We start from the raw sequence: 25,927 nt of genomic DNA on the forward strand, positions 1-25,927 counted from the left end.
AGCTCAGTGAGACTGCCCTCACTTGGTTCCACTCTTATCAATCCAATCATGGCCAGAGCATCTCAAAGCAACGGCTTCTCTTCCAGCCTCCGCACTGTTACTTCCAGGGTCCACCAACAATTTATCCTTGGCTCCCTCCTCTTTCGCATCTACATGCTGCCCCTTGGCAACTAGGGATGGACCTTCCCTCCATCATATGGTCAGAAGTGGGGCTGTTTGCTGATGATTGCAGCGTTCAGCTCCATTCGCAATTCTTCAGATAACAAAGCAGTTCATGCCCTCTTGCAACAAGACCTACATAACATCCAGGCTTGTGCTGATAAATGGCAAGTAACATTCATGCCACGCAAGTGTCAGGCAATGACCACCTCCCCACGACATTCAACGGCATTATGATTACCGAGTCCCCTACCATCAACATCCTGGGTATCACCATTGACCAGAAACTAAACTAGATCAGCCACTTAAATGCCGTAGCTACTACAGCAGATCAGAGGCTAGTTTTTCTGTGATGAATGGCTCAACTCCTGACTCCCCAAAGCCTCTCTACCACCTACAATATGCAAGTCAGGAGCATAATGGAATACTCTCTATGTGCATGTGTGGGTGCAGCTCCAACGACACTGAAGATGCTTGAAACTATCCAGGACAAAATAGTCTGCTTGATCAGCACCCCATTCACTGGCTAACATTCCCTCCACCATTGGCATACCGTGGCTGCAGTGTGTACTATCTACAGAATGCATTGCAGCAACTCGCCGAGGCTTCTTCAGCAGCACTTCCCAAACCTGCGACCTCCACCACCATCACCTCCAAGTTCCCCTCCAAGTTACACACCATCCCGACTTAGACATATATTGCCGATCCTTCATCATTGCTGGGTCAAAATCCTGGAAATCCCTACCTAACAGAATTGTGGGAGCACTTTTACTGTTGTCATATCCCTCTTGACCTCTTCTATTGTTGTAATTTCCTCTTTGGTAGCCTCCTCAGTGAAAACGGAGGTAAAATATCTGTTCAGGATCCCTGCCATTCCAATATCATCTTCTGTGAGTTTATTTTTCTCATCACTTAGTGGCCATATTCCTATCTTACTTCTCCTTTTGGTACTTATGCGCCTATAGAATATTTTACTTTTTCTTTTTACATTCTTTGATATTTTCATTTTGTACCTCCTCTTTGCCTTCCGAATCTCAGATTCTAATGGCAAAGGCTGTGAAAATCAGTATGATGAAAACATTTTTGTAAGTTAGTGACTAAGATGAGCCTGTTCAAAACTTAAAGTAGGAATGGAATTAAAAACAGAGATGACAGAATGAAACAAAAGGTCCAGTTACTATAAGATAATTAGTGTTGTAATTATCTGTGGTGTACTTACTAACACATGTAATTTAAAGCAGATTACAAATAGATATTTATTTACAGATAAAGGATGTAGAATTGTTATTGGGGAAAGGGGGTTTCAAGGCTGACAGTGATATATTATTTGTTACCAGCATGAATAGAAATTAATACATTTATGGTTACCGTGTTTTAATCTGCAGTAACATATCGTAGTGTACTTCATAGGGAACGTCAAAGTACTCACATAAGTATCCACACACATTGTAGTTTGTGAACGGAAGTGAGATTCGCACAACTCATTTACCATGTTCATACTACATGTTAACATATCTCATTGCATAAGTAGAGAGTTGACAATCCCTACAGGTCTAGTACAGTTCAGACATACCTCCACTGTAGCACAAAGTCCATGGAAGGATAGACCAAATTATCTTTTCTTATATTCCAATGTTCTGCTTCGAAATTAAATAAAGTAAAAGACTCCACAGGGGTCAAGAAGGACACAATTTTTTTTTTACAGTGCCAGGTCAATGAAAGCCTGAGGAGGTGGAAAGAAGTGAAGGAAGATGAATAGGTGTATTCAAATTGCAGTCAACTGATGCATCGGCAGTATTTTAAATGAGAAGGTACAATTGTACAACAATGCCTTTCCCCATAGCAAATTAAAGTTCTTTATCATTCTGGCACCTATATTTGGTGGCTACACAGTGTCTGAGACAACCAGGAATAACCCAGCCTGTTTGCAATATCACCTTTATCCAAATGACATTGTACCTACCAACTGTCAGCTGTCCCTTTCTTGCTCCCAAGCCCAACCTGCTGGCCACCTCAACACGGGAGCTGGCCAATTTCCCACCCTCCCATAACCAGGCACCTGTATGGTGCCTGCAGCTCACCAGCAGCTTTCAAAGGAGACCTGAATCTGAAAACGGTTCAGGCTTCCCGTGCTGGCTTCAGGTGAGTGGTGCAGCCATTCCGCTGACTTTGTGCCTCTTTCGGGCGGAAGTCGAAAACCCCTCCACTGTATCTGGAACATCCATCGAGAAACAAACCTGACTGTTTCATCCAAAATTCTTACCCCTATCAGACTCAATAAGAAATATGTTCTCAAGGGTATTTTAAAACTATATGGACTGATTCCAGTTTTATTTAAGTATTATGCTGATTCAGTATGTTGCTGTATTATTTGACTTGTGCATTAATTAACTTGTGAATAAATCTGACAAAATGGTTTTAACCCTTACATCTGTTGATGTGGTTCTTTCCACATTTTGGTAGAGACGGGAGAATGTGGTGGACATTCCAAACAATGTCTAGTGTACCATATACTGCAATAAGGTAGTAATTATTAACTCTGGGCATGTTCTCCCATGATTACCATTTATAAGGATGTCGTTTTCTGATCATGGGAGACTGTCTGATCGTGAAAACTGCCCTTTTTCCATAATTTCTGGGGAAAAGCCTTAACTACAACAGGTATAACAATAAGTTGAAGTTTTAGGGAACAAAGTAACATGCAATTTCTAGAATATAAATAATTAGGAAAAAAAATGGAAATAGAGTAATAGTAAATTATATAATACTGGATAGCTAGCTTTGAGTTATAAGCCTGTAATTCAATCGAGTAGATCTAATTAAATTATAAACCATATGAGCAAAGCTCAAATTGTTTATGAATATCAGCAGAACGTTGAGAATAAATTACAATCGTATATTTAATTAAAGCTATTGGTTATTCTGTATAATATATTAAATAGTTCTTTCAAAAATAATTGCTACTTTCCTTACCAATTAGACGCGCTGAGAGTGTTTAGCATGATATAACCAAAAGGCCAATGGAGTTGATTGTAACATCCAATATGAAGATATATGTCATGTGACTGATACTACAGCATTTGTAAGGCTTTCTTGAAGCAGATTAGTAGCAAATAAATTATGCAGTAGGCTGTATAGGAGAATTGGCTGCAAAGGAAAGTATACATTACATGGATATTTGTGGAAGACAATCTCATTCATTAAATAAATCAATGCTCATGTTATGTAAAACAACATTATTTATGGTTATTAATGAATAACTGTCCTTGTGATGAAGTATTTAATGTGGAATGGTAGTAATGAATGTATCTACTGCTGAATATAGAAATAGTACCGCCACAGAATTTTCCTTTGAATGATTTCCAAAGCTTCTTAATCTAAACTTCAACATATCCGGGGAATCCAAATCTCAGCTTCAAAGTTCTCATTTGGAACTTCATTTTCTTATGTTTCTAAATCCAAAGAATTGATTTCATTTACCCTTTTTCCATGGGTAAGCGTCAGTTGCTTTAAGCCCCAGGTTCTGCCTTCAGTAATTATGTAACTGTTCAACTGGTCGCACACATTGCCCAGATTCAAACACAGTAAATTTAGAAATATCCAATTGTGTACTTTGGCCCCGATATTACCAGGGAGGCGAGATGGCAGCGGGGGGGGGGGGGGGGGGGCGGGGCGACTGGGCGCATGGGTAATCCGCCCAGTGACTTAACGTGGCTTCTGGGAAACCTGCGCAGCAGGCGGACTGTGAACCCGCATCACAGGCTGTCAGCTGGAGGAACTCTACTTAAAGGGGCAGTCCTCCAATGCTGCTCCTGCAACAAAGAAACAAAATTATAGAATGGAGCAGCCCAGGGGAAAGGCTGCTCCCAGATTTACTGATGCCTCACTCCAGGTCTTACTGGATGGGGTGAAGAGGAGGAGGGATATTTTCTACCCGGCAGACGGGAGGAGGTGGCCTGTCTCTGCCACCAAGAAGGCCTGGCTTGAGGTGGGAGAGGAGTTCACCAGCAGCAGCAACATCTCTCGCACATGGATCCAGTGCAGGAAGCGCTTCAATGACCTAACTAGGTCAGCAAAAGTGAGTACACTTACTCATTCTCCTACACTCCATCTTCCACATCACTGCCCCCAACCCACAACTCATTCTGTACATGCCAACACTATTCTATCACATCACTCCTCACACCCACTTAAAGCTGATCCTCAACTTACCTGCACTTACTCACCTCCCCAGTATTCATCCCACCACTACCATTTAATCCAATCCTCATACAATGTCATGGCTCTGTCTCATACTCACCCTCTGATGCATCTCTTTCACGGTCAGCCTCACCTAAACCAATGCATTCAGCGGTTGGCCACGTCACCATCCCTCACTCACGCCTCTCTACTTTCTCCCCTTATAGGAGAAGATAGCCCAGAATGCACGGGAGAGGGCGAAGACCGGACGGCGGCCGCAACATCAGGTCGTCCTCACGAACGTGGAGCAGGAGACTCTTGAAGTGAGCTGCACCCTCGAGTGTCTGTCCGTCGGGGACGCCGAGACTGCCACCCGACAAATGGCTGGTGACAGAACTTTAACATTCAGCAGTCACAATAGCAAATGATGTTAACACGCTTTGCCATCTTCAGCACCTCAACATCTGTCATCATGTTTAATATTGCCTTCTGTTCTCTTACAGGGCCTTCAGCGACCGCCGTGACGGCAGAGGGGGATTCCTCAGAGGACCTGCCGGCCTCTGAGGGGGCACCGTCACATCTGAGCGAGCCATCCACCAGCGCAGATACACACACCTCACTTAGTTAGGGTCACATTTGGTGAGTCACCACACACATGTGAGCACGAGCAGAAACCAGTGGCAGGGGCAGCTGTGGAGAGTCCGTGTCGGTGGGAGCACTCTTCTCCAGGCTCTGCTCAGCTGGACACAGATGCTGAACCCTGGAAGCCATCCTTTAAAAGGAGAATGATCGAGGGGCCACAGTACATTTGCGAGGTGCTGGAACAGGTGCCATGCGCACTCTCCACAATCGCGTAGAAGATGGAGTAGTCCAAATGGTGGCACAGGTACAGGAGGGAATCTCTGAGATACTGTCACAGGGACGTGAGGGCATCTCTGAGATAGTGTCGCGGGTAAGTGCAGGAATGTCTGCGTTGGAGGGAAGGCCAGCCTACATCGAGCCTCGAGCACGGCTCACCAATGAGTCCATTGAGGCCCTGATGATGGCCCTTCGGACTCAGGGTGATCAATTTTCTGCCGCCTTAATCAGGCAGGCAGATACAATAGCACTGGCCTTACAAGGCTTCACACATGTCCTCCAAACTGTCGTCCAGCAGGGTGGTAGGAGTGATGTGGGCCTGGCCCAGAAGAGGGATGATGGCAAAAAGGAACATGGAAGTGGAGACACCACTCAAAACGCTCCCACATCACACCCGTTGCGCCCCTCTCAACCAGTACCCGCAATGCTGCCTCCTCTCTATGTGGTTGAGTCTGCCCCCGTACAGGTGCAGGTGGAGCAGTCTTTGGAGGGGCCCTCACGGGCACCGAAACCCAGAGGGCGTAGGCCCAAAGCATCTAATCGGTCAGGGCATGACCAAGAGCAACCTGCCACTACCTCTGCTGCAACCACAGGGGAAGCACCACGTAGGAGTAGTCAGAAGCGTAAAGCAAAGGTTTTGTGAGCACAAAGGGGATGCACAAGGGTGTTTGACGATTTGTCATGTTTTTTATTTATATTTGATTTTTGGTGATGGCACATTCAATATTATTATTGTCACCACTACTACCACGTCTTGGCCATTCTTGATTGCCTTGTGTAATAAGTCCCTTTCATGAGGTTCACCATGAACACCCATACTTGATGCCACCCATTGGGTCACCCTGCAGTGGCCGTATGTGTAGTTGCATGACTATTTAATGCAGCTGCCTGTGGCGCAGCACTGTGTTGTGGAGCTCCATGTGGGCGGAGGTGGACGGCGTGCCTGGCGAGGCTGGTGATGTTGCTCGTCCTCGGATGAAGTGATGATTGCAGCTATGGCGCCCCCCCATTCTGACTGTGAGAGTTTGAGGGGGTCCACAAAATAGGTAAATGTGTTTGCACAGCAGAGTTTAGGGTATAAATTAATAATTTTGAGTGGAAAGACAAAGGTGTTGCAGTCAAAACTTTGTCTGAAGTGACAGAGTGCCCTGCTGCAATAAATGAGGTTTTCCCCCACCTGTCAAATAATCCTTTGCATCTCCCACTGGCTGCTGGCTGAAACACGTCTGCTTCAACAGGGAGTGTTTCCCACATCACGGGAAATACACTGAGGATCCTTCAAAATTGCACCCCTGCCAAAATCTCCACTCAATGAGGTCTGTCAAGTACCTCAACTGGCTAAATAACTATCTAAATTATCATCCCGCCGGCTTTAATTGCCGGTGGGAGTCCCGCATGCAGGAGCTGCGTGCGCACCCGAATGCGTCATTGGGGAACCCGGAAGTGAGCGGGTTGGAGCCAGGCTCCGAACCCACTCCGAGATTCCGCCATTTTCGTTGCCCACCCACACCCAACGCACCCTCTCGACCATCCGAAAACCGGCCCCTTTGAATGCAGAAATGATTGTCATATACAGCAAGATGTTCAGCCAATAATCAGCTGTCAGTAAAATGATCAAGGTCACTGATAATACAAATAAAACGAAGGCAATTACAAATGAATTGATTAAGCTATGAAATGCCCTTGCACCAGGAATGTCACTCTGCATGGTTTATTCCTCCCTACATTATATCCTTAGCCTTTTAAATAATTTGTTTTTCCACTCAAGGTTGTCATTATTTCCCAGAATGTGACAACTCCTTAGTGGTTTGGTTTTCCTTGCAGTTGCCAGATAGTCATTACAGATTTGCATAAATTAGAAACCCCTTCATTATCGCCTACACTGACTGTAGTACATGATAGATGCTGGAATGTGCTTAATAAAACTGGAGCAATGTGTGAATGCTAATTTCTTATTTAATGTTACTGCAATTTCTACTGAGCATTTAAATTAACTTGATTCTCAATTATATCTGTCTATTAGTTGTCTCTGGTGGAAAAGTTAGGTTTCTGACAGCTGAGCTGATGTAAAAGGCACAAGGTCCATTGTGGACTCTTCTGCATTGGGTGGGCTGTGCATATGATGAGAAAGAAATGCCACATTAAATCTATTTTAACAACGTTACTGCTTTTCCCATCAAAGCTCTGAGCTTTATTAGAGTATAATGAATAGTGTGACCCCATCTCTTGGCCTGAAGAAATGGTTGTCAACTTCATCACTGCGATTAGGAACTAATTATTCTATGCAGTGTTCTCTGCTGTTCATTTCATTTTATTCCTGTAACCTACTTTAAAATATTGCAGCTGTTGTCTTATCTTACAAGGAATTGAATCTGAGTCTGAGGAACAATATCATATATGAGTAAAACAACTTTCTTTGAAAAGTTGCAGCATAATCTGTTGTGTTTGAAAATGCCAACCTTCGACCAGGGAATTAGCTGGAACAATATGTGGAGCACTTTTAAAGAAACAATTAATGCTCTGCAGAGATACTGCTCTGAGAGTGTCCTATAAATAAAGCATAAAGATATTGGGGGGAGTTTTACCCCCCCCCCAACAATGGGCGGGAGAGGGTTGGGGGGGTTAAATTGTTAAAAATGTGAAACCCGACCCCAACCTGCCACAAGCACACCTACTTCCGGTTTTACCGTGGCCGGTTGGGAGGGTGACCAAGTAACCCGCATTGGAGAGGCGGGTCAGTAATTATAATATTTAAATCAGGCTGTGTTCCTCAGATTTTGGCAGCCATTAGAATTTAACGGCTGCAGGCTGGGTAACCCAGGGCTCGGGAAACTCAGCAGCTGAAGGGGAGCTTGTGGGTCAGGATGAGCAGCAGAAGTACCTCCCCCAGCCCCTCAAGCAAACATTCTGCCATAATCTGTCCCTCCCCACAATCGGCCAACTCCCCCCCACCACCCGCGATCTCTATCTCTCCTCCACCTGTGATCTCTATCTCTCCCCCCCCACCTCGTGATCACTATCTCTCCCCCTCCTCACGACCTCTATTGCTCCCCCCCCCACTGCGGTCTCTATCTCTTCCCCCCCCCGCTGCAGTCTCTATCTCTTCCCCCCCCCCACCCCCACAGCGGTCTCTATCTCTCCCGCCACCCCTTGCGGTCTCTATCTCTCCCGCCACCCCCCGCGGTCTCTATCTCTCCCGCCACCCCCCGTGGTCTCTCTCTCTCCCGCCACCCCCCGCGGTCTCTCTCCCGCCACCCCCGCGGTCTCTCTCTCTCCCGCCACCCCCCGCGGTCTCTATCTCTCCCGTGCCCCCACCGCGGTCTCTATCTCTTCCCCCCCCCCACGGTCTCTATCTCTTCCCCCCCACCCCACCCCCGCGGTCTCTATCTCTTCCCCCCCCCCACCCCCCCCGCGGTCTCTATCTCTTCCCCCCCCCACCCCCGCGGTCTCTATCTCTTCCCCCCCCCACCCCCGCGGTCTCTATCTCTTCCCCCCCCACCCCCGCGGTCTCTATCTCTTCCCCCCCCCCACCCCCGCGGTCTCTATCTCTTCCCCCCCCCACCCCCGCGGTCTCTATCTCTTCCCCCCCCCACCCCCGCGGTCTCTATCTCTTCCCCCCCCACCCCCGCGGTCTCTATTTCTTCCCCCCCCACCCCCGCGGTCTCTATCTCTTCCCCCCCCCCACCCCCGCGGTCTCTATCTCTTCCCCCCCACCCCCGCGGTCTCTATCTCTTACCCCCCCACCGCCGCGGTCGCTATCTCTCCCCCCCCCCACCGCCGCGGTCTCTATCTCTCCCCCCCCCACCCCCGCGGTCTCTATCTTTGCCCCCACCCCCGCGGTCTCTATCTCTCCCCCCCCCACCCCCGCGGTCTCTATCTCTCCTCCCCCACCCCTCGCGGTCTCTATCTCTCTTTCCCCCCCCACCCCCCGTGAACTCTATCTCCTCCCCCCCCCGTGGTATCTATTTCTCCCTCCACGCCCTCCAACTCCTCCGCCGTGACCTCTAACTCCCCACGCGACCTCTAGCTCCCCGTCCGCAATTTTCTACCTCCCCCCGCGATCTCTACATCTCTCCCCCCAACCTGGCCGCCTGCCAGGCGGGAAACAAAGTAAAAAAATTCTAAAGAGGTCCTACCGTTAAATTTGGCAGGACCTCCACCTTTCCGTTATTTCCGGATTTCCCCAGTCGCAAACACACGACCCCGCTCCCTCCCCGCCTCCCCGAAAATATTGGAGCGATTATTTCACCATGTGATTCATGACTGAGCAAATGGAGAAATAAATGATTTTCTGATACAACTGTAGGAACAGTTCTTTTGAGATTGAGGTTTAAGATGTGATTACACTGAAAATATTAACATTTCCCCACATGGAGAACAAAGTGAAACTGCCTATCGCATGTTTTCAGCAGGAAATGAGCAGCAGATATCCTGCTATGAAAGGGAGAGAAAATAATGAGAGTAAAGTAATTCTATCGATGAACCCTCTTTAGTAGAAAATGAGATGGACAGTTTTGTATAATGCAACATAATACAAAATTGAGTGCAAGGAGGAATGTGGTCTTGTGTGAGGATGCAGAGCTTATTTTCCCCCCTTATGGAGCCTCCCCAGAGTCATGTACCTCCTACAGTGCAAAGTGAGAGATTCCCAAGATACTGTCAATTTTGCTCCTGACCAAGGCCAATGAAAATCAGCAAGTGGAGATCGAAAATAATGATATCCATGCAGCATATTGAATTTGAGAACTTAGCAGAGTGAGGGTGTGTGAGGGACTGAGCTCATATCTCACTGATCCATGGCAACATATATTGGTATTCCAATCCACAATGTTTCCACACCATTCTTTCACTTGGTCATTTCTGTGAAATGTCATCATTATAAATTTCCAAATTGTCTTTTTGTTTCATATGTTTATTCCATGGAAATCCACAATTTTTCTCCATTTTGAATCTCCTTCCTAGCATATTTGTGTTTGACTACGTCAGTTAAAAAGCAATTCTAAATGTAATATACACAGGGGTAGTAAATTGACACAATAATGATCTATAAACCGACCTATAAACAAGTTTGCTGCTCTCAATATTGCAGAACATCCATTTGTTGCAAAGCAATCTACTGGCCAAGTATGTCTACTCCACTAAAAGAATGTAAACCTAAGAAGATTTAGAAAAGACCATTAGGCCAAACAAGCCCATTCCCCCCTAAGAGAGAATGGGAGATGGGATAGAGTAGAGGTGAAGAGGAATTGGAAAGGATAGGAGGAGAAAGGGGGGAAAAGAGAAGGAGAAGGGGAGAAGGGATGGATGGAGGAAGAGAGGATGAGAGGAAAGACAGGAAGGGGAGAGAGTGCGAGAGAGGAAGGAGGAAGAGGGGAATGGAGCAGGGATGAGGGAGTTGGGGGTGAATGGAGGAGGGGAGGAGAGAAGGAGTGAAAGAGTGAGAAAAAAATTAATATACACACCTGTTCTTGTTTTGTTTGGTGTTCTACGAACGTCTATGACAGATAGAAAGGGGGAGGCGGAGACGGAGAAGCAAGGAGTATGAGAGAATGCCTTTCTTAATGCTAATGTTAAATTATCAAAAAAAAAGTTGAATTTTGAAGCCAACTAATTATCTCCACCTGTTTTGATTGATGGTTAGAAACGGTCAATGTTAATGCCTTTCATCTGTGAGACAAAGGTTTTAATTCTTAACAGACATGAGACAGAGGGAGGGAGAGACAGACAGATAGAAAGGCCGCCAGGCAATTTTTTTTCTTCATTCTAATTTGATCTTTTTGAAAAAAGAATTGAATTTTTAAAACAAAAGAAGCCTCTTTAAGAGAAATAGAAAGGAAGGGTGCATAAAAGGGGGAAGAGAGAAGAGAGGGGAATTCAGAAAGAGAGGGAAGGTTGAGACAGAGAGGAGGGTTTGGCACAGCAAGATAAGCATTATCAGGCATTACTATTGTAGAATGTGTAATAAACATCTGCATTTTAATGTTTGCCAATGTTCTATGTTATAGTACAGAGGGGTTTAATTAGTGTAAAAATGGGATCATTATGTACAGTACATAAAGAGAAGTGAAATTTACCATTTTGCACTTATTCTTTAGTATTTGGGGCCCAACTTGAGTAGTAATTGGTGGGATGTTTAGCTGCAGCCAAGAACATTTGGAACAGCAAACATCTGCCAGCATAGGTAATTGAAAGGAGGCACCGTGCCAGGATGGACCTGCTAGAGGAGAGGAGCTAGGGAGGAAAATCAGTGCTGGCAAGCTGCTCAGGTGGCCAACCAGTGCATTTGGCTCCCAAGCTTTTTTAAAAATGTTGCCAATGGGGGCTGATATGCTTCAGTATGCCCAAAGATTTTGGGGTGTCCAGACCAGGATCTAAGGAAATTCAGGGCCAATGTATTTATTTGAAGTAAAATGCATTTGCAACTGTAATTATTGCAGAATTTCAAAGTCCATCCATTTTTATGGACATAACCTGTAATACTTTCAATCATCAACAATGACCTAAAGTAAGCTGATTTTCACTACCATTGCTGTGTACTTGTAGTAATTTATTGATTACATTGTAACTGAGAGTTACCAGGGAGCAGAAGAATGCAGGTATGCACCTGCAATCTCCCATGCAGTGAGTTCCATTAATGGGAAGGGTTCATTGGAATCCAGACATTTCCCAAGATGGAAAGGTGGAAAAATCAGAGTGCAAGTCACAGAAGTTCACGATTAGTCAGTTCCCAGAGCTGGTTATATTGACAAAAGCCTGGGAGTAAGTCACCTACCTGCCACCTTGGCTGGGGAATGGTGGATGATGAGGGAAGACAAGAAAGAAGGAGTTTTGTATTATTGTGCCAAAATAAAATTGTAATTGAATTTGGTGAGTTCAATTATAACTGTAATTCCATATTTTCGCCCTAATGTGAAATAAAGCAGCTTATTGATTTGTATCCGGCCTTATCTCAGGAAATGTTTGTTCAGTCCGCTGTCGGAGACATTGCAGAAACTCAAGTGAGAAAGACATGAATATCCGGTTTGGGTTGCAAAGGGGTACTATTGTTATATCCCAGGTTATGCTATTATACAAGTAAATATAGGGCAGTGTAAGTCAACTCCTATAAAAGTAAGATGCTCAGAAAACTTACGTGAGCGACTAATGCCACTGAACCCGAGGTAATATCTACAGCAGATCTGAACTCGTAACAGATACATTTAGAAATATAATAGATTACCATTTGGAATTTTATAATGGACATATGAAGCTGGAGGGAAAATTTGTATTCATTATTGTCAGGCTAATTTTCAAAATTTACAATGACCTTTTAAGCAGCAGGCTCAGTAAAAGTAGAATGGAGCGAAAACATGACGACTGCAAGAGAAGTACAAATTAGACTTCACATGGTGAAATTGCAGGACTGAAAAACATGCAATTTTTTTTTTAATGAACTAACAGCTTGTAATTCCACCTAATGTAATACTGGGCAGCATTATCCAGTGCTGCAGTCACATTATGCAATTAATTTAAGCAGCTGGTCCTAGAGTAACAATGGTTATATATCACAAACATGTGTTTGTTTTTTAATGCAATCTTAATCTGCCTCCAATTTAGCAAACTGTGATTCCAAAAACTTAAGATGCATATCAGCTCAAATCATCTGCTAATCTTTTATGAATATCATCATGCTTAATACATTTTTTAATTACAATTCTTGATTTATTCCATGAGAAAATGTCAAAAAAAATCTATAATGAAAAAAATCTATAAAGTAATTTGTAATTTGTTTTCATTTGCTTTCTGAATCAATTTTTCAAAGAATCTCTATGCAAGTTTAGATTTTGAAATTGTACATGCTGATGCTTAATGTCTGCTAATTGCTTTCTCAGGGGCCCAGAATTATTCCTACTGCCTACTGAAATAATTAGACTCTTGGCACGACACTGAGATTGATGCTATTTTCTGTCTTCGTTGGTGTTGGTGTCCTTGCAATGTCCATACCAGCAGAATCCATGATGGTATTCTTTCAGTAATTAGCTATAGCAAAATAGATGGTGGAGAGGGAGCTTAATGAACGTAACTCAATGTTGTGCTTCTGATGAAATGACAAAGGAATACATTATGAACATCAGCCGACCCTGAGATTAAACCACAGTATTTCATTCCCTTTATGGCATCAAGTATGTACCAAATATATTTTTAAAGTAAATTTTTAAAATCAGTGAATTTTCCTATTGCTGCTGCTCCTTCCCCCAAGGTGCTGTTCAGTGGTGAAGTCAAACCGTTAATGGACAGAAAGAGGTGGAGGGGGAGGAGAAGGGATGTGGGGAAGCAGGAGGAGTGGGTGCAGAGAGGGGGAGCAGAGAGAGAGAGTGTGTAGAGCAGAGAGAGGTATGAAGAAGGGGGAGGGAGTGGAGGAGAAGGAGATGGGGAGCAGGAGGGAAGAGGGAATTGAGGAGCAGGTGGGGGTAAGAAGGGGGAAGGGGAGGGAAGAGAACAGGGAGAATGGTGAAGGAGGAGAGAGGAGGTGGAATATACAGGGGAGGAAGGGCCAGAAGTGGGATAGAAATTGGAATGAGAAGGGGACTAGGGGCAGAAGGCCTGGAGGAATTGGTGGAAAAAAAGGTGGGAAGAGAAGGGGAGTGAGGGAGGAGGACGGTGAAACTAACAAAAGGAAAATTTACGGCTGATTTTAGGAAATTCTTCACACAAAGAGTGATCAACTCATGAAATGGACTTCCATATGACATGGAATTGTGGATGAGGAAGGCCATTCAGCCCATCTTAATTCATCCATCCAGAGAGATCCCAACAGCACCCCAATATAACATCCAATCATTTCTTAAATGATTCCGGGTGGTTTTATTTCTGTCTCCACTACTCTGTCTGGAAGTCTATTCTTGTGAACAGGTCCTGGCCTGGAGATTTTATACAATGTCTCAGGAAAATTATAGTTTAATCTGCCAATCTCTGTCTGATTGAGGACATGATAACCCAAAGGAACTTGACATATTGTACAGCGCATTGCCTCATCAAGCACAAAAATATGTCCCTTCATGCCAGTACTGCATATTTAATAGCAGTTAGAAATCTAACTCTATTGATTGCATTCAGATATGTTGGTCCACTGTTTAACTTAGAGATTTGCCAAACTTAGAACTTTTGCCAAAATGTAACAAAGGGGCACTACAGGGGTGAAATAACGGCTTTAGGATATTGGCTTCCAAATCATAAGACAAAAAAGTAAACGGGAGAAAAAAGGTTTAAGTTATAAAAGTCACACCGGTTCTCAAATTGCTCAGCTGTTTCAGTGGATTCCTGCCCTAACTCTGACAGGGTGGCTAAAAATTCCACCGGGACCTGGATACACCAGGTCCTGGCCTAACACTGGAGTTTATTGTGGCCTTATTTGGGAGCAGAGCCTCCGCCTGCCTCAAATTAGGTCTGACTTGGATGGGGCAGGGCTGAAGACAGGGTTTACACCTCAAAGGGATAAGAAATAAGTTTGGAGGCCAGTATTCTAAATGAGATGAGTCATACAGACCTCTTGAAATTGGAAGTATGCCTCAACAGGGGGTCCAGTGTGGGATTAAGGCCTGGACACCTGAAGACACGGGGTTGAATTTATTTTTTAATTTTAGAACACTTCTCTGACACAGGGATTGCTAGGGCATGATCCGCCCCTTTCTGGGGGAGACTCAGCACCCCCATGAGCTGGTCAACTTCTGTCCACTTTTCCCCCGGTGTTTGGCAGGAGGGGTGTCCGACATGCAACTTCAAACTGCCGAAGGCCCACTCCTGGAGGCCCCATCCCCCTGACCCTGTGAACTTTGACAATGTCAGCAGCAGAACTGCACAGCAGATGTGATCCTGCTTAACTGCCAGAATCACGCCCCTGCAGATTTTTGAGACCACTTTTTTCTCCACTTTAAATTTCCTCATTCCCCATTATAATTTCTCCTGTCTCAGCCTCTAAAGGACCAATGTTTACTTTTGCTACTCTCTTCCTTTTTACATACTTGTAGAAGCTCTTACAATCTGTTTTTATATTTCTTGCCAGTTTACTTTCATATTCTATTTTCTCCCTTTTTACCAATTTTTTGGTCATCCTTTGCTGGTTTCTAAAACTCTCCCAATGCTCAGGCTTACTACTCTTCTTGGCAACATTATAGGCCTCGTTTTTTAATCTGATACTATCCTTATCTTCTTTAGTTGGCCATGGATGAATCACTTTTCCCCGTGGAGTTTTTATTTCTCAATGGAATGTATATGCGTTGAGAATATTGAAGTATTTCTTTAAATGTTTGCCATTGCTTATCTACTGTCATATCTTTTAATCTAATTTCCTAATCTATGTTAGCTAACTCACCCCTCATACCTATGTAATTGGCTTTATTAAAGTTTAAGACTCTAGTTTTGGTCTTAAGTACGTCACTGAAGCCAGATTAGCAACCAGACAACTAACTAAGTTCGAAGTTCACCTTAGCATCTGTGCGTTCTTGAAACATACATTTAATAATTACTCAAAGATATATAGAGCTGCTTTTTAGTAATTGTGTTGCCAAATCGAGCAAAAAGAGCTGCTATCTTGAACTGTTCTGATATCTGTTTTGAACTGAAACTCTAGAATTTCCTCAAAGTGAGTTATGTCACTATTGCACCTTGCAAGAAAATTTGCAAAGGAAATTACACGCAGGTTTCCTGGGTCAAATAATTTGTATTCACATTGGTTCAGTCATTGGCCTAAAACCATTGGAAAGTGTAAACAGCTGAACTACCTGGAAACCTCCGTGCAGCCTTTAAAATGACAGTTCAGCCTGCATTCTTCAGCAGCAAACTGAGGGAACAGGTAAGAGAGGAACAGAGCTTGGTTCTTTTACTTTAACTGTCCAATATCATCACTGTACATCTTGGCATTATTGTTATTATACATATGCAGAATTATGACTATGCAGACCCCATCTGGGTCCAGAGGGCAGCAGGGCATGGCACCAAGCCAGAAAAGAAGAACACACAACTTCACTGATTCAGACCTCCAAAGCCTCCTCAACGATATCAAAGGCAAGAGACACAGACTCCTGTGTCTGGGTGTCACCCAAAAATGTAATTCGTGTTGCCTGGGGGATGTAAGTATGAGTGTCAACGTCCTCATGTCTCGGACTGCAGAACAGTGCCAGAAAAATGATCTCACCAGGACTGGCAAGGTAACACGCTGGGCACTCTCTCCTTTTCTTCCTTGCCCATACTGAGCACCATCACACTCTTCATCTTCTTAAAGCAACACTTCCACAACGAACCCTTCACCCTGCACTCTGGTTAAGGGGAGTTCTAACTCAGCATCTTGCACTATGGCTACCCAGCTCCCTTCACAGCAAGTACTTACATGCACAACTCTAGAACCCCTTCCTCCACATTATGCTGGAATATATTGATCCAGTGATTGTAGGCGGTTCTTCTGCGTAATGTTGAGTTTTCTCAGGGGCCCCAGTTTTGTCTGGGCTCCCCTGGATAGGGGCTTTGTAAACCTGTGCGTTAATCCACCCCTGCTCCTCTTCATCAAAGAATTCCAAATCAAAGTTTGCAGATGACACGAAACTCGGAAATGTAGTCAACAATGTGGAGGATAGTAACGGACTTCAGGAGGACATGGACAGATTGGTGAAATGGGCAGACACATGGCAGATGAAATTTAAAGCAGAGAAGTGTGAAGTGATGCATTTTGGTAGGAAGAATGAGGAGAGGCAATATAAACTAAATGGTACAATTTTAAAGGGGGTGCAGGAACAGAGAGACCTGAGGGCGCACATACACAAGTCTTTGAAGGTGGCAGGAAAAGTTGAGAAGGCTGTTAAAAAAAGCATATGGGATCCTGGGCTTTAATAGAGGCATAGAGCACAAAACCAAAGAAATTATGCTAAACCTTTATAAAACACTGGTTAGGCCTCAGCTGGAGTATTGTGTTCAAATCTGGGCACCACACTTTAGGAAGGATGTCAAAGCCTTAGAGAGGGTGCAGAAGAGATTTACTTCAATGGTGCCAGGGGTGAGGGACGTCAGTTATGTGGAGAGACTGGAGAAGCTAGGGTTTATCTCCTTAGAACAGAGAAGGTTAAGGAGAGATTTGATAGAGGTATTCAAAATTATTAATGGTTTTGACAGAATAAATAAGGAGAAACTGTTTCCAGTGGCAGAAAGGATGGTAACCAGAGGACACAGATTTAAGGTGATCGGCAAAAGAACCAGAGGTGACATGAGGAAACATTTTTTTGATGTAATGATCTGTAATGCACTGCCTGAAAGGGTGGTGGAAGCAGATTCAATAGTAACTTTCAAAAGGGAATTGGATAAATACTTGAAGGGAAAAAATTTACAGGACTATGGGGAAAGAGCAGGGGAATGGAACTAAATGGATTGCTCTTTCAAAGAGCTGGCACAGGCACGATGGGTGAATGGCCTCCTCCCGTGGTGTACCTGCTATGGTACTATGATAGAGGAATATCCAGAGGTACTGCAATGCTCTCTGACACCACAAGATAAATTCCTCTTTAAGAGTCAGTGCAGAACCCTTTAAGTCTCTCCCACACTGAATTCACAGCTTCAGGTCTCAGTAGTAAAACATTTTAAGTTAAAGTACTTAAACTGACGGCAGCAATAAAATATCTCCTAACAAAAAATCCTCTCTTTACAATAAATCAAAATCTCAGCTCACTAAGTTTCGCTGCTTCCAACATCCTTTACTGAAATTTATATCCTGAGATCTGGGCCTGCCTGTTCTTCCAACGGGCTCTGTGACTAACGTAAAGAGGTGCAGGATGACAGAAAATATGGTGGATGGCATCACCCCATCATCCTGCCCTGAACTGCATGTCATCCACTTGTTTTCTGGTAGGCCTTAGTGGCACTGTCCCCAAGGGAAGAGGGAGCAGAAAACTCAGTGGACTAAAGCATGAGCGGAGATTCGGTGCAGTGAGCTGCCAAGCCATTTTCTGCCCACACTCATCACTTGTGTGTTCACTTTTGGGTGGCTGAGGCTGGAATATCCCTGTTCAGATATACAGACCTGGATAAGTTGTATTTATATTGTAATTGATCTGCTGACTCTGCCTTGCCCCCTTCTGACAGTATTTTTAAATGCTAGAATATTTTGAACCACTGGTTGTATGAAGTTTTTCTGCATTATGGTAAGTTTTCCTGGGGGCCCTGTAACTGTGCAGAGAAAGAAATATAAACAGTCAGAGTTGTGAAAAGTTGATATATTTGACCTGGTTGGATTCCCCAGTTTAAAATTCATGTAATTTCTTACCTTGAGCATTTTATTGTGTTTGCTCAGTTTACAATTTTGGTACTTGCACAACTTCACTCATTGTGTAAGTAAAAATGATAGGTATCAGTGTTTCCCATTTACACTGATCTAAATTGCTCGATATAATTCCAGTTGTGGTAAGGGATTTGCTGTAGTGCCGTCATGTCCTTGTTCACACTGCCAGCACAACAGGAATTTAATCTTTTGTGTATATGCAGTAGAGGCAAATTTACAGTGTTTTTTTGTCTCCAAGGTGATTATCACATAGTATCAATAGATTTATATACAATCTCAAGGGGCAATTTTAACTCTGCATGCCCAGCGGGAACAGAGACGGTGGGCGGTTAAAATCAAACTTATTGCTCCGTTCCCACTGCATTTATGCTGGCCGCCATTTTAATCACACAGTTTTTCTTAGTCAGCGAAGGCACCCGCCAGAGGCAGATGATAATAATAAAGAATACATGCAAATCGGAGTTCTATAACGTAATTAAGACCCCAACGCCATTGTAACACGAAATCACAGAGGTCCTACCCAGCGCCCAACCTGCCAGTAAAACCAAGCAGGATCTTTGTGCCAAATTAAGAGCAGGAGTAGGCCCCTCGAGCCTGCTCTGCCATTTGACAAGATCATGGCTGATCTGATTGTGACCTACTTTCCCATCTACCTACTATGACCTTTGACTCCCTTGTTAATCAGGAATCTATCTAATTCAGCCTTAAAAATATTCAATGACCCTGCCTCCACTGCTCTCTGGAGAAGGGAGTTCCACAGACTCACGGCCCTCAGAGAAAAAATTTCTCTTCATCTCCGTTTTAAATGAGAGATCCCTTATTTTTAAACTGTGGCCCCTAGTTCTAGTCTCTCCCCTCATCCCCTCAGCATCTACCCCTTCTAGTCCTCTCAGGACAATATGTTTCAATAAGATCACTTCTCATTCTTCTAAACTCCTTTGTATACAGGCACAACTTGTCCAACCTTTCCTCATAAGATAACCCCCTCATCCCAGAAATCAGTCAAGTGAACCTTCTCTGAACCGCCTCCAAAGCAATTATGTCCTTTCTCAAATAAGGAGACCAAAACTGCACACAGTATTCTAGATGTGGTCTCACCAATGCCCTGTACAACTGTAGCAAAACATCTCTACTTTTATATTCCATTCCCTTTGCAATAAATTACAGCATTCCATTTACCTTCCAAATCACTTGCTGTACCTGCATACTAACTTTGTGATTCATGTACTAGGACACCCAGATCCCTCTGTACCTCAGAGTTCTGCGATCTGTCTCCATTTAAATAATATACTGCTTTTCTATTCCTCCTGCCAAAGTGGACAAGTTCACATTTTCCCACATTATACTCCATCTGCCAAATTATTTTGCATGGTAGCCTTTGGTGTGGCACCTTGTCAAAAACCTTCTGGAAATCCAAGTACACCACATCCACAGGATCCCCTTTATCCATGTTGCTTATTACTTCCTCAAAGAACTCGAATAAATTAGTCAAACATGATTTCCCTTTCGCAAATTTGTGTTGACTCTGCCTGATTGCATTGAGATTTTCTAAGTGCCCTGCTATAACCTCCTTAATAATAGACACTAGCATTTTCCCTATGACAGATGTTAAGCTATCTGGCCTGTAGTTTCTGCTTTCTGTCTCCCTCCTTTCTTGAATAGAGGAGTTACATTTGCTATTTTCCAATCCGATGGGACCCTTCCAGAATCTAGGGAATTTTGGAAAATTAATACCAATGCATCTACTATCTCTGCAGCCACTTCTTTTAAGACCCTAGGACGAAGTCCGTCAGTACCTGGGGACTTGTCAGCTTTTAGTTTTAATATTTTTTTCAGAACCCTTTCCCTGGCCATTGTGCCATTTTGATTTTAAGAAGAGTTCCAGCTTCCAGATCACTTCTTTCTTATATTATCCCTATCTGCTTATCATGGGAGCTATTATTACTAGTTTCATTCGGATGGAGCAACAGTTGGAGGAAGGGGAGCAGCATCAGCAGCCAGCAACCAGCACCAGCAGCAGCTGATCTTATTAGAAGACAGCAGGTGAAGGACAAGGGATATCACTCACACACATAGCTCATGACATCCCTCCGCAACCCTGCCAAACTTGAGCAACATAGGTATAATCAATGCCATGGGACCACCAGTATCATTATTGATACTGGTGGTCCTAGAATGGCTGAAGCAGAGGTTCAGGTGTCTGAACAGGTCTGGTGGGTCCCTACAATATGCCCCACAAAGAGTCTCCCACATCAGAATGGTGTGCTGTATCTTGCACCAACTTAGCCTACAGAGATACCTGAATTTGGAGGAGGTAGTACAACATGCTTCATCAATGACCTTCCCTCCATCATAAAGACAGAAGTGGGGATGTTCTCTGATGATTGCACAGTGTTCAGTTCCCCTCAGATAATGAAGCAGTCCATGCCAGCATGCAGCAAGACCTGGACAACATCCAGGCTTGGGCTGATAAGTGGCAAGTAACATATGCGCCAGATGAGTGCCAGGCAATGACCATCTCCAACAAGACAGAGTCTAACCACCTCCCCTTGACATCCCCCACCATCAATATCCTGGGGGTCACATTGACCAGAAACTTAACTGGACCAGCCACAAGTACTATGGCAACAAGAGCAAGTCAGAGGCTGGATATTCTGCAGCAAGTGACTCATCTCCTGACTCCTCAAAGCCTTTCCACCATCTACAAGGCACAAGTCAGGAGTGTGATGGAATACTCTCCACTTGCCTGGATAAGTGCGGCTCCAACAACACTCAAGAAGCTCGACACCATCCAGGACAAAGCAGCCTGCTTGATTGGCACCCCATCCACCACTTTAAACATTCACTCCCTCCACCACCGGTGCACCGTGGCTGTCGTGTGTACCATCTACAAGGTGCACTGCAGCAACTCACCAAGGCTTCTTCGACAGCAGCAAGCGCATTGGAACACCACCACCTGCACGTTTCTCTCCAAGTCACACACCATCCCGATTTGGAAATATATTACCGTTCCTTCATCATCGCTGGGTCAAAATCCTGGAACTCCCTACCTAACAGCACTGTGGGAGAACCTTCACCACACAGACCGCAGTGGTTCAAGAAGGCGGCTCACCACCACCTTCTCAAGGGCAATTAGGGATGGGCAATAAATGTTGGCCTTGCCTGCGACGTCCACATCCCATGAATGAATAAAAAAAAATAGTAGCAGTGCTCATCGGATGAAGAAGATCATGGAGAAGGCAAGGAAGCAGCAGAAGAAGGAGGGACACCTCAACACCTTACAGCAAGAGAAAAGTCCCGCTGCATTAACAGTCCCTGATACATCCTTCACCATTTCCTTAATCTTACATTAAGGAATATTCAAACCATGCAGCCAACTTCTATATCAATTACATACTGAAATGTCGGGGAGGGACTGTGCATCCTCAGGACGATTATCCTCCTCCAAGGTGTCTTCTACAGGAAGGTCTTGCTGCTGAGAAGGACCTAGAGGAAACAGAAAATGGACAAAAGTTATAATGGCACTGAGAGGCTGGTCATTAGCAGGTCATAGTCTTCAGAGTGCAGCTTGAAGTTGTGAAGCTTAATGAATATTTGCTGAGGTGAATGAATGGTTACAAGTAATATGCAGACAACCTGCTCAGATAAGCCGCTAGCCTCACCTTTCCCAATGGTCACGGCTTTGCCTGGGCCATTAATGTCCGCTTGGGTGTGGGTTATGATATATTAGGTACTCCTCCTCTAGTCTTGGCCCTCTCACTTGCCTTAGGTGCTGTTTGGACCTGCAGAAAGAGAGGGGGGAAGAGTTAGTGAGTGGTTGTTAAAAGGTAAATGGAGATGTGTTGAGCTTGTACATGTGCTGAGAGCTGGAGAAGAAGCAAGGCGGAATGAGGTTGGGGAAGCGATGAATGTAAAGCCAATTGTGTGGAATGTGAAGTGTGAAAGGAGTGCTAGGAGGAGTTGGTGGTTGTGCTAGGATGTGAGGAAAGAATGCTGTTAGTGTGTGGTGTGAAGGGAGCAAAGGAAGAGGTGAATGTGTTTGGAATGAGAAAGAAAGCTGCTATAGTGTGCCCTTGTGATTTTATGTTGAAGGATGTGATGGAGGGGAGAGAATTGTTGAGAGTGGTGGGGAGGGGTGAAAGGAGTGACAGCAAGTTTTGTTGTGAGAGATGAAGGGGTAGTAATTCACTTTGGGCAGTAGTACCCAATGGGCGGCATTGCATTGTCTGCCTTTTGTACGCCCTGCTTGATATTCAGTCCCTTTGAAGCCAAAGGAACTGATTATTGGTGGGGCATATAACGGGCAGCTGATGCGATACCTCCTGTTTTGTAATACCGCTCAAGACAGCTTTCTATCCCGAAAAGCTGTACTCATCCATTGCTGCTCAGGGAGGCATCAGGAAACCTGGGGACAGCCCTGCAACTTATTCTCCTAAAGGTCCTTCTTCCAGCAGTATAAAAACAAAATCTGGTGTTGGGGAATGCAATCTCGCTTTAATAGGTGCATTTTGGCTTTAATTAGGCCTTGGAATGTCCGCCAAAAATTGCGTGGATAAAACGGGTGGGCTGCCTGTTTTCCGAGGCGGATAAATGGGCAACCCATCAATCATATTTGGCCGGAAATTGCTCGTAAAATAACAGTGAGCCGAATGGCACTCGTCATTATTAATGAGCATATTCCGGCGACCGCACATGCGCAGTCAAAGGCAGAAATCTGGAACTTTTTCTTCCTGATTCCCTGTTGATCTGACAACTTCGCGTTAAAGAGATATCGCAGGCTGGGATCAATGGACCAGAGCGAACTTGCTCTTCTGCCCAGTTGGAAATCTCGCCAGAAAAAAGGTATCCAGAGTTATATCAGGTCTAAGCTAACTTAACGGCATGGTAAGTATTAATACCAAACAACCTCTCTGGCAATGAAAATTAACTTTTAAAAACATAGAATCTCATTATTCCTGATTTTAATAGTTTTCGGACACTTTAAAAAAAATCTTTATTTAAAAAATTTAAAATTTTTGTCTCTTTTATCACAGTCTTTCAATCTTACCCTCTCTTTATTTTGCTTTCTCTATCTGCTTATATAGTGCATTTACTAATCTTATCTGACACTTCCTGGTTCTTACTCTGCACGGTTTGTGAATGAGATTCACTTCCTGATTCTCACAGCATGGCTTGCTTCAAACTGATTGGTGGAGGGGGCAGAGAGATCCTTTCCCCGCTCACACAGCCCAGGAAAGAACACTGCAGTTTTTTGAACTCGCATTTGAAGTAAGTTGATGCCAAAGAGACTGCAGTAACTTAGTGGGCGAGTTCAAATCTAAGGAGCGGTGAGCACTGTTGGTTTGCGCCCAGTGCAATTTCTGGGCCATTAAATTGAGCCCAGGGCATTAAAATCGCCCAGGCGTCATGCTGGCAATGTCATGGGGGCTTTATATTTGTTATCCGTGCATCAACATCTACTGAAATTTTTAATCATTAATTTGATCTTAGAAGGGTATTGCTATGTATTTGCCAGGTGCTTAGTCAGGTTGTAAACTAAGGACTATACAATAAAGTTATAAAAACAGAAAATGCTGGAAATACTCAGCATGTCAGGCAGCATCTGTGGAGAAAGACACAGAGTTAACGTTTCAGGTCGACGACCTTTCGTCAGAACTGGAAGAAGTTAATGATTTAACAGTTTTTAAGCAAGTACAGAGCCAGGGAAAGGGGGGAGGGGAGGAAAGAACAAAAGGAAAGATCTGTGATAGGGTGGAGGACAGGAGTGATTAAAAGACAATTTGTCAATCCACATGGATTCCAAATTAAATTCCACCCTTCATGTTTTGGATCCATCCATGATATTCAGCGTTCCTCGAACCACTGCTCTTGCCACTTCCTGAGATCCATGCTCAACGCCATGCGCTGCCACATGCATGCTCTCAAACTCTCTTCAGCAACACCGACTCACTCCTTCAGAGTTGTCCTAGCCCTCAGTTCCATTTCATCCTTCACCTCATCCGGCACTTTAACAAAACTTATTTTCTTCCTTTCAGGTGTCAAGGACCACAAGCTTCAATAAATCTTAGATACCAACGCCCCTCCTGATCTTCCCCTTCCTCTGACCTCATCCCTCCTTCCAAACTCACCCTTTGTCATATTTTCACTATCCCCTCTCTGACCCCAAACGATCAGTCCTCAGCAAAGGTCTCAGCTTCATCCCCTTACGCCCCCCCTCACCACCTCTTCTTCCATCACCTCACCTCCCCGCCCACTTCTTTGGCCAGGAGCCTTCACCCCCCCCACCCCCCACCACCACACAGCGGACTCTTTTTCCTGTCTTCAGAATTTTCTTGTTCCACCTGGACCCCTCCCTCTGGCCTCTTACCCTCTCTTCATCTTTTCATTGGGAACTGCTGGCATGAGGTCAACTGTCTCAATTTCTCCACTCCCCCCACTCACTCTAATCTACCTCCCTCTCAACTTGCAGCACTCCGTTCTTGACCATCACCCCTAACATTGTCATTAAACCTGCTGACAAGGGTGGCGCTGTTCTTGTTTGGCGAACAGACCTCTACTTTGCGGAGGCTGAACACCAACTTACCAACACCTCCTCCTACCTCCCGCTGGACCATGACCCCACCGCTGAACATCAAGTCATAGTTTCCCAGACCGCCACTGACCTCCTCTGGAGACCTTCCCCCCCCACTCCCCAACCCCAGCCAACGGCCTCCAACCTCATAGTCCTCCAACTCTGCACAGCCCACTTCTACCTCCTTCCCATGATCCACAAACAGGACTGCCCCGTCATTTCAGTCTGATCTGGCCCCACAGAACTTATTTCTTCCTATATCAACTCTATTTTTTCTTCCCTTGTCCAGTCTCTTCTAAGCCTATATCCGCGACTCTTCCGATGCCCTCCGCCACCTTAACAGTTTCCAGTTTCCTGGCCTAACCGTTTCCTTTTCACCTTGGACATCCAGTCCATCTACAGCTCCATCCCCCACCAGGACGGCCTGCGGGCCCTCCGCTTCTTCCTTGAACGGAGGCCCAACCAGTCCCCATCCAGCACCTCCTTGAACTTGTTCTTACTTTGAACAGCTTCTCCTTTGACTCCATTTACTTCCTCCAAATAAAAGATGTAGCTATGGGAACCTGTATAGGTCCTAGCTATGCCTACCTTTTCGTGGGATATATTCTTTGTTCCAGTCCTACTCAGGTCCTTTCCCTCACCTCTTCTTCTGGGATATTGAAGACTGTATTGGTGCCGTTTCCTGCTCTCATCCCGAACTGGAAAATTTCATCAACTTTGCTTCCAATTTCTACCCTTCCCTCAACTTCACATGGTCCACCTCCAACTATTCTCTTCCTCGACTTCTCTATCTCCATTTCTGGGGATAGACTGTCAACCAATATCTACTATAAGCCCACCGACTCCCACAGCTACCTTGA

The 25,927-nt window shown here is 44.7% G+C and overlaps 1 protein-coding gene and 1 long non-coding RNA gene across 3 annotated transcripts in view; one reads left to right on the forward strand and one right to left on the reverse strand.

The window, feature by feature from the left end:
• The window catches only part of syn2b (synapsin IIb), a 282,170-nt gene that overhangs the window by 231,910 nt on the left and 24,333 nt on the right, over positions 1–25,927 (forward strand). The window lies entirely within an intron of this gene.
• The window catches only part of LOC137334134 (uncharacterized), a 96,002-nt gene that overhangs the window by 16,611 nt on the left and 53,464 nt on the right, over positions 1–25,927 (reverse strand). For both annotated transcript variants that reach the window (XR_010966073.1, XR_010966074.1), the window contains exons 4-5: positions 22,159–22,278; positions 21,894–21,982 (exon numbers count right to left, since the gene is read on the reverse strand). This is a non-coding gene — a long non-coding RNA (uncharacterized lncRNA). The remainder of the gene's footprint in view (positions 1–21,893; positions 21,983–22,158; positions 22,279–25,927) is intronic.

The sequence above is a fragment of the Heptranchias perlo genome, chromosome 17, assembly GCF_035084215.1.
Source record: "Heptranchias perlo isolate sHepPer1 chromosome 17, sHepPer1.hap1, whole genome shotgun sequence".
NCBI classification, from domain to species: Eukaryota; Metazoa; Chordata; class Chondrichthyes; order Hexanchiformes; family Hexanchidae; genus Heptranchias; species Heptranchias perlo.